This window comes from Saimiri boliviensis, chromosome 8 (genome assembly GCF_048565385.1).
Source record: "Saimiri boliviensis isolate mSaiBol1 chromosome 8, mSaiBol1.pri, whole genome shotgun sequence".
Classification (NCBI taxonomy): domain Eukaryota; kingdom Metazoa; phylum Chordata; class Mammalia; order Primates; family Cebidae; genus Saimiri; species Saimiri boliviensis.
This window is the reverse complement of record NC_133456.1, coordinates 17,430,722-17,443,324: the sequence shown is the minus strand read 5'-3', so window position 1 is coordinate 17,443,324 and position 12,603 is coordinate 17,430,722. Positions and strand designations below refer to the sequence as shown.

The 12,603-nt window shown below is 42.9% G+C and overlaps 1 long non-coding RNA gene across 7 annotated transcripts in view; it reads left to right on the top strand.

Moving 5' to 3' along the window:
• LOC141585337 (uncharacterized) overlaps window positions 1-12,603 on the top strand; it is a 128,523-nt gene that overhangs the window by 97,198 nt on the left and 18,722 nt on the right. For all 7 annotated transcript variants that reach the window (XR_012518742.1, XR_012518737.1, XR_012518738.1 and 4 more), the window contains one exon: window positions 11,136-11,205. This is a non-coding gene — a long non-coding RNA (uncharacterized LOC141585337). The remainder of the gene's footprint in view (window positions 1-11,135; window positions 11,206-12,603) is intronic.

Sequence of the window (12,603 nt, the reverse complement as noted above, 5' to 3'; positions counted from 1 at the left end):
TCCTCAGCAGTCATGAGCCTTGGTTTCCACTGTAGATCTCCCCTCTGGAGAGAAGGGATAACTAAGAGCCTCATGTCAGTAGCAGGTTTCCCTTTGGGATACCTGGGATTCCAGCAGCCAGCTGCTGGGACCCTTATAGGACACCATAGGGAAATTTCATCCTGTGGAATAGTTTCCCAGAGCTCACTTCTGAACAGAGTTGTGTTTCTCTTTTCCTCCCCTTATCCTTGACACTGCTTGCTGAGGTACCTTGTGCCCTCTAACTGATGTTCTAGACTCAGTATCCCAGAGAACAGTCCCTACACATTCTAGACCAATTGCCAGCCTTAAGAGCTACAGTCATGGGTCAAGCTTGGTCACACACACTGCCTCCAGCCTTCCACACAGCTGGGAAAGTGGCAGGAAGGATCGGTCCCTGTGTATAGAGTATCTTCACTTAGTCTGCCCTTCCTCCACATTGGGAGTTTTTTCAGCCTAGCATTGTGAAGACTCTCTTACCTCTGCTGAGCCTACCGCTGGGCTTGTGCAAGGTAGCAGTTCACTATTGTAACTTTCCCATCAACCTGCCCCACCCACTTTCTGTCTTCCTTAGAAGACAGAAGTTCATCGATGTACCTGGGGCACTAATATGGCCCACTTTTCAAGGCTATTAAGGATTTATTTTCTTCCTTGGTAAAGGGAAGAAAACATTTATGCTTGGTCTGCTATCTTGAACCAAAAGTCTAGAAGGGGGTTTAGGATGTTACAAACATAGCTTTTTGAGTGAAAAAACAAATCACTAAAATATTTTTTTCTATAAATAATTCTAAAAGTGACATCTCTTTTCCTGTAAGTGTAAGTCAAATAAATAAAATATAGGAATGTAGTAGTGTTTGTCTATGATTAGAATGAAGTAGTGAACACTACTGCCCCTACAGAGGCTGAGCATTGGGGCTGAGCTTGTACTGACAGCACTGGTCATATACACTGTCTGCCTCTATTAAAATGTAACTACTATTAGCAAATGAAATTAAATACTTCAGTTGCCTAGTAACTAATCCAATCTGAGAAAGAAGCAAAAATAGAATACATAAATTTAGAACTTTTAGGCCACATGCCAAGCAAAATATTCTTGCTGTATCCTTTTGATCATCTGCGATTGAATGGAAGAAAGAGTATTTTGGTGTCAAGGCACATTTGTGTTGACATTTCTTGCTAAAAGTGAATACCCCTTGATAACTGAACATACATGAGAAATTGTCTGGCTTCCCAGGGACCTCTGGCAACACCATCCCTCAAAATCACCAAATGGAAGAAGCTCTAACTAGTAGCAATTTACTTTTCTGACTTAATTAAAAAGCCAAAGGGCATTACGTGATTTCAGCCACATTGTACTATGAGAAGAAAAGTATAAACCATCTGCTTTACCCATTTTCATATAAAATAAAGATATCAAGCAGCTTTTCAACAAGACACAAAAAAATTAAACAGTTTAACATTTTGTGTACATGAAGTAATTATGGGGGGGATCATATATTAGAGTTCAAAGAAATACCATGATATTGACATTAAATGTAATGTTAGTTACTTCAAATACTACTTTTTTTCTGTCTTCATTAAAAAATGAAAAAATGTATTTACAGATGACATATTTCAAAATGTAAAAAGGAAAATGAAAAAATTATTCCCCTCCAAATAAAAAGAATGTAAAACCTAAAGAAGACTTGTAAGAATAGTACAATGAATTTCATATACTCTGGACCCAGACTGATTACTTTATAACTTCTCTCCCTGTCTCCCTTTCATATTCTCTCGCTCTCTCTCTCTCTCTCTCTCTCTCTCTCTCTCTCTCTCACACACACACACACACACACACACACATATGAATGTTTACATGTACATATATATGCACACATTCTCCCATAAACCATTTGGGAATTAGTTTGTCTTTAAATATTTTAGCATGTATTTCCTGAGAACATAACCAAGCACAATTATACAATTCAGGAAATTGAACATTGACATAATATTGTATTGGTACAATTCTATTCATATTGTATTGATACAGTATCACTACCCATATTTACATTTTGCTACTTGTCCCAATAACGTCCTTTCCAGAAATTTCTTTTTGCCTTGATCCAGGATTCAGTCCAGTAGTGTGAATTGCATTTGATTATGTTTCTTTGATCTTCAGTAATATGAAACAGCCCTCAGCCTCTTTTGTCTTTCATGACATTGACATTTTTGAAGAAAACCAAGAATGGCTCTTATTTTGGGTTTTGTGATGTTTCTTCATGATTAGATAGAAGACACATTTTCAGTCACTAATTGCAATATTCTTTTGAGTAATCTAAGTCCTTAAGAGGACCATCAGGTAGAAGGTGGTTAGCAAACATCAGAGCCTGTCAATCCAAAGCGCAGCTGGGTCAGATGTGGCTTGGCCAGGGTGGCAACATTGCCAGCCCAGGCTCATGTGCCAAGGGCTGTGGCCCCGGCTCTTGGGTGTATCACCATTTGGCATGCAGTAGGCACTTCCTAACAAAGTATGCAGGGACTCATTCCAAAATAGGAAAGCAATCATCTGACCATGAAACCTATTTTTTCCACTCTCTTTTAGAAACATGAAAGCTCAGAAAACAAGATGCCACACACATTAGCAAAAATATTTTGGCTATCTAAATGTTCTTCTACTACTAAGTTAAGTTTTTAAACTGATACCAACTTTAACTGTTTAAAGAAAGGTTGGCTGATAAATTGAAGGCTGAGAATTATGAGTAAACATCACTGGCAGTGCAGATAAGTTAGTAAGATAGCTTAAAAGGGAAGTTTACATTCAGGCCAGTGTGCTAAATGTACATAATCTGTCCATCTTAAAGTCAGGTTTTGCCCTACATCCACATTTTCAATGATGAATTAGTTTAGGGGAGATTTTTGTGGGAAATGTGTGTATATGTGAGAGCTTTTGTTTACATGTGGTTGGATTTGGAAGAAGAAATATTCAAAGACCTGTTTCTTGTTCTGAGGACTGAAGAGTTTGTCTAAGTGTCCCAGGGCCACAGGTCTTTCACTGGCATGGACTATTTTCACCTGCATCTACAGGCATGTGCACATTATAAATTCTGGACAGTGTCAGACAGTTCTTCATGGACTCTGTCTGCAACCTCTTTGTTTAGTGTCAAATTTCATTCCTTTCTGCAGTTTTTTCCTTCTCTTCCTCCATTCTCATCTTTCTGCAGTTATTGCCAATCTTAAAAACGCAGGCAAAAAACATTATAGTAGTCGCCCCTCGCTGTGATGTCAAGTTCTTTGGACTTCTCACCATAATGCTTTGTGCATCCTTCTGATTTGCAACTCATATTTTATTATGGTTTGAACCTAAGTCATCGTTCTGAGCTTAAGTTCTCACCTGCTCTCTTCAGCTTCCATAATAACTTCTCAGCTGCTTCCCCTCTCTTCTGCTTTGTGCAAAGACCAAGGGAAGAGTGGGTAGGTCTTTGGAACAAAGATGTTGCTTCTCAGTCTTTAATTTATTCAAAAAACATTTACTGAGCATCTACTATGTGCCAGGCACTGTTCTTGGCATTCGAGGTAGAGGCGAACAAGTCAGATGAGATCCCAACCCTCATGGAGTTTACATTCCAGTGGGAATCGTGTAACAGACTAGGATACAAATAAAGGAAGCTCATACTTTCTGATGGAGATAAGCATTATGATGACAATCAAATGGGCTAATGTGAAAGATAGCAGGAAATGGTTAGGGCACTGACCCTGGCTTCCCAGTCTGTCCTCTCAGAGAAGATGCCCTCTCTAATTATGGGTTTTACTCTGGGACTTCTCTGCACAGGCTGCTTGTCTATTCCCTCTTACTTGGGCTAGATACAGGGTAAGTATGGGGGCAGATGCCAGCAAAACCCCAGGAGCTCCTTAAGAAATGCCAAGTTACTTGGAGTTTCTTGGAGACAAGTCAGGATATGTATGTCTCACAGGCATACCATGTGGGTCAAGGAACTGAATGATCCCGTTTGATAATCTGAGAAATTACTTCTTAAAGACTTTCAGTTTGTTCAAGAGAAGCTAATAGAGCATTATTTGTTGAACCTAATTTTTATGTGGAAAGGAATCAGAACTATGGTTTAACAAATTTAGATTAGATATCTTGCTTATACTTTCTAGACATGATGTGACTATACTATACTGTGTAGTTAATGCAAATGATTTTCTATAACACTTAATAAGTAATTACCATTCCAATCACATCTGCCCCTAAAATCGGGCCATATGCAAGTCTCTCGTATATTATTTATCTTTCAAAATGAAAAGGTAGCAGACCGAAATTATGACTTTAAACAGTGTAGGTTGTAGGTGTTATTTTTCCCACATCTTTTCAAAAGGTTACATCTTTGGGCTAAGCTTTGAATTTTGGAATGCATCTAGCTAGCTTGGATTGGGCATGAGAGGAAGGAACAGCTGTATCTGTTCAGAGGTTAATTGATAACAATTCTCTAAGCCATTGAAACGAATTCTTTTCCTCAGGCTGATGCCAGAGATAGTTGTATTATGAATTTCGCTGTGAGCAATTTTATATTGTATAGGACATAAAAGAACATACGCATTGTCCGATAAAAGGCCTGTGCTCTCACCAAAACTTAACCTAAAGCATTCATTCAGGGAGTAGGAGGGCAAGAGCAAGGCAGTTCTCGTGCCTTTGGTAGGACAGCACCGCTGCATCCAGCCAGGCCAACCTGACTGACATGCGGTGCTTCTCCATAGTCTGAAAAGGGCTTCCTTAGACCTGCCATAGCGCAAAGCTCAGATTCTCTTTGACCTTTACCCTGTCCTGCAATCCATGGGCTATGTGGGCAGCCCCGGGCTAGGGGAGTACTGGTTGGAGGGCTTTGATGCCCACATCTTGCCTAAAGGGGGCACAGGGCACCGCTCTCCTTTCCTCTGCTATCTCCTGATTCCAAAACTCCTGAAAATGGCAGAAGTCCAATGATAGAGCTGAAATGAATACTTTTTTTTTGCATTTTCAGCTGAGGTGGTCCATGGAGGGACAACAGAGGCCTCCCTAGAGAGACTGTGGCCCACATAACCTTTACCAAGGTCAACAAAGCAAGGCCACAAGGTCAAACTTCCTGCTTTTGGGGATTTGTGGCCCTTTAGCCTCTGGAGAGAGAGAGTTCAAAAAGGAGGTCCCTTGAATGGCCCAGTGCACAGATTTTATCACATTACAACATGACATATGGACCAGGATTTCTCTACCCTACCCACACCTGAGCAGCACCAGTCTTCAACATCATAAGCATCCTAGGCAAAGAAAGCGTAAAACTGGCAAAACCTGAGTGTCCCTGTCCTTCCCTAGTGACCTGAATAGCCCTCCCACCTCTACCCCATGGGTCTACCACCATTTCTCCTTCTCCTGAATTCTAAACATGGTCAGCTATGGCCTAGGAAGTGTGGACCACTCACATGGTACCTTACCCCGAGAGCAGCCTCCTAATCCAGAGAGAGACAGACCCAGACAAGGAGAAAATAAACAATCTTCCATCTGCAAGAGCTTTTTTTTTTTTTAAAAACCACAATGTGAAAGTAACCTGAAAGATAAAAGTAAAAACTTGAGATTCCAAAGAAAATGAACTGTACTGGCAAGCATGATATATACACAATTGCACTCCATGACTGTCAAAATTCAGCAGGGAGAATCATTGTCCCTTGGTAATTATGCGCATCCATTAGCATGGCATCCATTCTTTGTCAGAAGCGTTTGGTGACAGTCTCTCTCCAGAGAAGCACACAGCTCATGTGGCCTGCAGTTAGATGCCCAGGATGCACCTCCCCCAGGGAAATGCTGCTGATAACACCATATTAAAGGCAGAGTTTGTTGGGGTTTGTTTTTTTAATCTCAGACACCAGTGCAGAGGCACAAGATGTTTATTATAATTTTATAGACACCCCTAACAAAAGCTTCACTCAGGAAGGAAAATTAAATAAATTAAATGTTAACGTTTCAGGGATGGTGGGGGTGGGGTGGTAAGCTGCAGAAGGTTGGAAAAGAGAGGGGAAGTGTCATTTCCTTTCCTTTAGGAAAGAGAAAGACGGGGCAAGCCATAAACATAGCTTCATTCCCAAGCCGGCAATTCTTACACTTAATATGTTTTGTCAGGTAAGTCTTCAATACAGATTAAAATGAAATGCCAAGTAATTTCCACCTCTCGGCCGCTCCTGTCTGTGAACAATAGAGTGTTTTGATGAATGTCAGTTAATGGCACTTACGCTCCTGTAGATTTCATCCTCACAGCAAGGCCTAAGAAATGGGGGATGAGGGGGCTATCTATGTGTGGAGGGGAGGGATGGGGAAGATTGGTCCATAATCCCCTTCTTACTAATTTGATTCATAATGATGGAAATTGAAAGTGAACCAAAAACAAAATTAGGATACCCAGAGATGACCCTTTGTTGTTAATTAGGCTCAAAGCATAAAACATGATTTCTAAGAGCTGGGTCCACAAGGAAAAGGGTTACATCGCGTTTAGATGTTTGCCAGGCAGCTTCTACTCTAGTGGAAGGGGACAGCTGCATTGCTGGGGTCTAAGTCTTTGGTTCAACTAGGAAGTTTGCAGCAAGGGTCTCAATAGTCATACTTTCCAGTCCGTTCCATCCTGACACAAACCCGACACTGCAAAACCCACAGGCTTAGCTGTGTTATCTCATTTCCCCGCACATCACTGCCTTTGCAATTTTGCATTCTGAACTCCCAGTGTGGGATAATTTTGAAGAGTAGGATAAAAACTGAAGCGCCAGCAGAATTCTATCACCCAGGGATTTAAATCCTCACCTTCCTCACGACTGGCATGTGCAATGTACTTATTTCTCTTATCCTGTTCTTAAGCTTGATTGCAAGGATTTGGTTTTCGCTTATTCTCTTACTGCTTTGAATAGGAGCTTTAACTGGAAATTGCTGACTAATTTTACGGTTGTGTAGGTAACAGGGAACACTTCTGTCTGGTAATCATTGTGAACAACATCTCTCTGTATTCAAAGTCTAGTGGGTTACATTGGTATTCCCTTCACAGTCGTAGTGACCAGACCATTGACTCAGCTTTGGTGCTTACATGTTTCTTGTTGGTTTGCTTTTTGGAATCATTGCTTATCAAATTTCATAGTATCAAACCCAGCCTTTTTAGATGTTGAATCAAAGAAATTCTTGGAAGTTGTGGAAAAATTATCTTTCAGAATGGAAGTCCCAAGAGCAAGGGCAATAAAACTAAGGTGTATTGGGTTCCTGTGTTCTCCTATGTAACCCATATTCATTCCCTCTCCCCGACCTCGTCTGGTCACATCTGCACAAAAACCCTCTGAAGGGGTTGCTGTCCACAGATCACCCACAAGGAAACTGAGCTCACTGGCTTGCTCAAGGTCCTTCATGGCTAGGAAAGACAGAGCAAGGAAGGCTGACAGGTCTGTCTGACCCAAAGTCCATGCCAAAGCCTTATCTTTTGGAAAGCTTTCAACAGCAACTCGGGAATTGAGCTTGCTTGCTTTAAAAAAAAAAAAAAAAAAAAAAAAAAAAAAAAAAATTTTGAGACAACAACCTTCTGGTTATACTTGTACACTGATGCTGAATTCTGTTTTAAATGTTTTAACCTTGCACATTCCGGTCAGGGATTTGTCTCAAAGCATAAAACATGATTTCTGGGAGCTGAGTCCACTTGGCAGGGGATCACTTTGCACTGAAGGAATCATACATTTTCTCATGTACATTTCAGAGGCCATGTGAGTTTTCACCTTCCTGGATAACCAGAAAGGTCCATTTTGCTGCCAGTTCCAGGCTTTTCAAAACTAAAGTTTTAAAGAGGTGCTTCTAAAACATGAATAAAATGGAATGGCAGGAATTGGTCTCCCTTCTTCATCGGAGGCATTTGGAAAAGCAGTGGAGAGCAGGTAACCTGCCTGCCTGTGAGGAAAGGAAGGCCCAGCATCCCTGTCTTGTCATCACTGTCACTGGGGGAATGGTGGAGGCAGGGGAGGCACACGAATGAGGCAGTGTCTCCATTTCCCCACTCATTAAATGGAGGCAATGATGCCCACCTTTCAGGGTTGTTGCAAAGCTTAGAGAGAGAGGGTATATGGAGCACCAGGCACAGTCAGGCTTGGTGAAAGGTGGCTACTGCAACAGAGGGGTTCCAGAAGCTTCCAGTTCAGCCAGCCATCTCTAGCCTTCCTCAGCAGACCTGAACTCAGTTGCTGCTGCTTTTTCACAGTCTATCTTTGATAACAATTCAAGTCTTCTTGCATTTGGAGGGAGCATAAAGGTGGGAGTTTAAGGTGCCGGGGAGATGAATATTGAGTCTTCCTTCAGCCCCCGCCTGGAAAGACTAATTCAGAAAAGCAGTTTTGTCAGGCCAGAGAGCTGCAGGGCGTCTACCTCAGGTTCTTTCCTCTGGGACCTTCTCAGGATCAGAAGGATTCTTCAATTTCTAAATCAAAGTAAAATCTCTGGCAAAACACCAAAATAGAGCAGAGCGTCCCTGTCAGCAAGTTTTGCTTCCAGAAGAACCGTTTCCGCAGGCAGAAACACCAGCAGTCACTAGAGGAGCAGGAGGGTTGGAGCCCAGGAGCCCTGCCTCAGCTTAGACCCTCCACCAAGGGGGAGAAAGGGGGTTATCTGCTTCCCAGGGCAGGAGGAGCATTCCTATAAAATGATTGCAAGATTTTGCTAATTTACATTGGTGAAGACCTGGAAAATGTGCATAGAAATGGATTCTAAGGATATCGGGCCAAGGATGGAGTTGGGAGATCCTGAATTTAATGTGTCTCCATGAAATGGCTCCAAGAGATAGTTTGGTTGGTTGACTGAAAGTGGGACTTAGTGGCTCTACATTCTTTGAGGTTTCCAAAACTTCCTTGGCATCACGTAAGAGGATGGAATCAAAGGCTTAGAAGGCTGGGATGTGGGAATGGGAATAGATTTATTATGTGCACCCTGTATACCCACATGCACACTCTGTCCCTGGAGCAGGCTCAGAGGATACTCCCTTCAATAAGGCCCTGAGCAGTCTTTCAGTAATGGAGTCCCAGTGAGATCACTGAGCTCCCTAGGCTGGGCACATTGGTGGAGTTGCTGCCATTGAAGTGGGCTCTCTGATTTAAGTGGAGATTGTAGGATCACCATGTGTCAGAGGCCAGAGACAGGCACTTAACCGCCAGAGACAGAGTGGTCACAGTTACCTAATGGGCATCAAAATGTTTTTCAATATTGCTATCCAGCTCTTCTACCAACATGAGTTGTGTAAGGTGTCCTCTGTCCATTATTTTTCTTTGCTTTTACTACAACTGCTAACACTATATACCCTATCTTGGCTATGAATCAACTGATACCTCTATTTTGATCCTTTTAAATTTTTCTTCCACATCCTGGAGAAAACGTCTTCCAAGAACATAGTGGGTGCCACTAATACATCATCCTTTGGCATCATGGACTCTGAGGGCGGGGGTGTAATTTAGAATGAATGTGCCAAGCATGTGCTGCTCCATTGTGACAGAGCTGGTGATGGGGACTCCCAACAATGGTATCTGGGCTTACTAAAGGCACCTGTTGGTGAACTGCCAATTACTGTGACTATTGATTGAGCCCAAGGATTATATTATATTCCCTCTACCTACCAGCCAAGGAGAATGTCATCCCATTTTACAGATGGAGAAACTGTCATCTCATCATTAGATGTGTCTTACTGAGCTTTCTCCTTCTGTCCCAGGTACCCATAGTGGCCCTGCAAGAGCCCCTTTTACACGTCTTAAAGTGCAGTGTGCTCACCTTAAGACCCCTGCCAACTTAGTTTGAATCAATGTTGTGGAGGAGCTAACTTGCTCATGTTCACTTTACTGGTCTGGACCTATTATAGGAGTCAAGAAAATGAAAAGCATTCATTTCAAAGGAAAGCTAAAGATGTTTGCTAAACATTATGACCCCTACCAACCTGTGGTTTCATAAAGGTTAATCGGTTGCTTTAAGCTCCACTGCCTCAGTTTTCCCATCTGCAAAATGAGGACAAAACCTTGACCCATTCCCCATCTTTTCACATCCCTTTTTATTGCCTCTCAAGGACAAGGGGAACTGAAGGGCAAGCATATTGTCAGCTGAGAAGATGGGCTTTGCTGAAGATTTTTTCATTTCACCCCTTTCTCTTCAGCTTCACTTGAAAGTCCCCCTTCTCCTGCCCCCGCCCCGCCCCTGCCAGTCTGTAGCTATTGCCTTAGTCCCCAGGAGCAGGGGACAAAGGAATAATATCAGCTAAGTTGTGGGCTTGGTGCTTGTCTAAAGAGTATCCTGGCTGGGCATGGTGGCTCACGCCTGCAATCCCAGCACTTTGGGAGGCTGAGATGGATAGATCATGAGGTCAAGAGATCCAGACCATCCTGGCCAACATGGTAAAACCCTGTCTCTACTAAAAATACAAAAAATTTGTCAGGCGTGGTGGCGTGTGCCTGTAGTCCCAGCTACTCAGGAGGCTGAGGCAGGAGAATCACTTGAACCCCAGAGGCGGAGGTTGCAGTAAGCTGAGATTGCCCCACTGCACTCAGCCTGGTGACAGAGCAAGACGCCATCTCAAAAAAAATAAAAATAAAAAGTGTGCCATCCTTTTTCTTTTTTCTTTCTAGTGTTATGGAATGGGAGGGACAAGGGGGGAAGGAAGGATGGTGTTACACACTCACAGAGTCTAAGCGCTCCCAGCCCCAAAACAGAAAACTCTTCATCCTCTCACCACCACCTATGCTTCAAAGACTCATAAAAGCATGTCACTAAAAGCATCATGTGAAACAAGCTAAGAGGCACTTGAGGGTGTGTGATAATGTTAGCTGTGCCCTGTCACTTTCTTAAAGAATGTGCAAGTGCAGGGAGAATCCAGCACTGAGTGCCCAGGCAGGCAGAACTCTCCACCCACCACACCCTCCCTCCCTCCACTCCACCATCCACCCCAACTGACAGTTTTTTAGCCCAGAGTTAAGACAGCAGGTCCAGGATATAGTGGACCAGCTTCCATGGCCCCTATGAAGTTCAACTGAGTCCCAGGGTTGCTTTTGCTGAGTCTAAAATGGCTTGCCCTGAAGTTAAGGTGACTAGAGGGTGATTGATTCCTGAAAATTTCTTGCAGAATGAAGGATGAGATTGGACTTCTCAGTTTGTGTCCAGAACAAGGATGGAGAGGCTCTGCAGCACCACAGGTCAGTAGGTTTTCTCTGCCATATGATGATGTTCTCAGTTTGCTGCAGCCCTGGCCTTGGGCCAGGCACATGATGTCTGATATTGAGGTTCAAGGGTATTGTTATTTCCACTTTATCAATAAGAAAACAAGCCCAGAGTGAGCACTGGACAGCATTAGAAGGCTGTAGAACATAGCAAGGTCGGGGGTGTCAGCTCTGGGGCTTGGAGACACAACTCATGTCCCTGCTCCTCTCCTCCCTCTCCCTGGCATTCATATTCCTACAGGGAAGCAGTCCTTGCTCTTGTCTGTGCTTTAGACACTGTCTTAGAATGTGATCTTTAAGTGTCAACATTAAAATATTAATACCTACAGTTATGGAAGTGTTTTACTTTGAGCAAAGTCTCAGAGATATGTGACTAGGTATTCCTCATTCAGTTGTCAGTAAATAATTGCACAAAGAATTATTTTTAAATAGTGTTACCAAGGAAGCTGCATGGGCTCCTTGAATTCTGTCCCCTGCCTTGGTCTCTCTCACCTTCCTGTTCTTCCTGTTTGTGCATCTGAATAAACCCCTTCCTCAGACATGTGAGCCCTTCCACTTGCAGGAAAGCTGCCTCCTACCCCCAGGACTGGAGGCTCTTTTGAGGGTCTGGTACAGAATTCCAGAATTCACTAGCTCCAGCTCACCTGTGTCTTCCTCAGGGGCTAACAGAAGTAGATCCTAGAGCTGCTCCAATAATGATGTTAAGAGTCATGTCAACTTCTGTACCTTGGTCTAGAGTCTGGGGAGAGGACCCTCCCATAAAGTGACTGCTCCCAGTCCCCAGAAGTTGGTTAAGAACTATAGGGCGATTTGGACTTGTGAGTTGTCCTTCACTTTTGCTAGGGATTTCTCTAAATAATGGCCAGGAGATCTAACAGGTCTCAGGTGAGACTGAAGTGAGTCATTGCCGGTGTTAGCATGTGTGTGCCAGTATCTCCCAGCTCAGGCTGCAGAGTGTAAGAGAGGGTGACTCATTCATTCTCAGAAGCCTGCTCTTGGTTACCTTTTCCTGAGTATTTTGTGGTGGTTTTGAGGTAACTCGTTTTGTTCAGAAGTAGAACATCCCCTTACTACTACTCTATGAAACCATGTTTTATTAAAGGGTTTTCTTCCTCCAAAACTATATAAGTTGCTGCGTTTTTTAAAAAGAGAGTTTCTTGGGAGAATAGCTGGTGAGAAGAGAATACAAACATATTATATTAGTGATGTTCTTGCTCTGCTATAAAGAACTATGTGAGAATGGGTAATTTGTAAAGAAAAGAGATTTAATTGGCTCATGGTCCCACAGGCTGTATAGGAAACCTGGCTAGGGAGGTCTCAGGAAACTTACAATCATGGTGGAAAGGGAAGCAGCCTATGAAATTTCACAGGGCT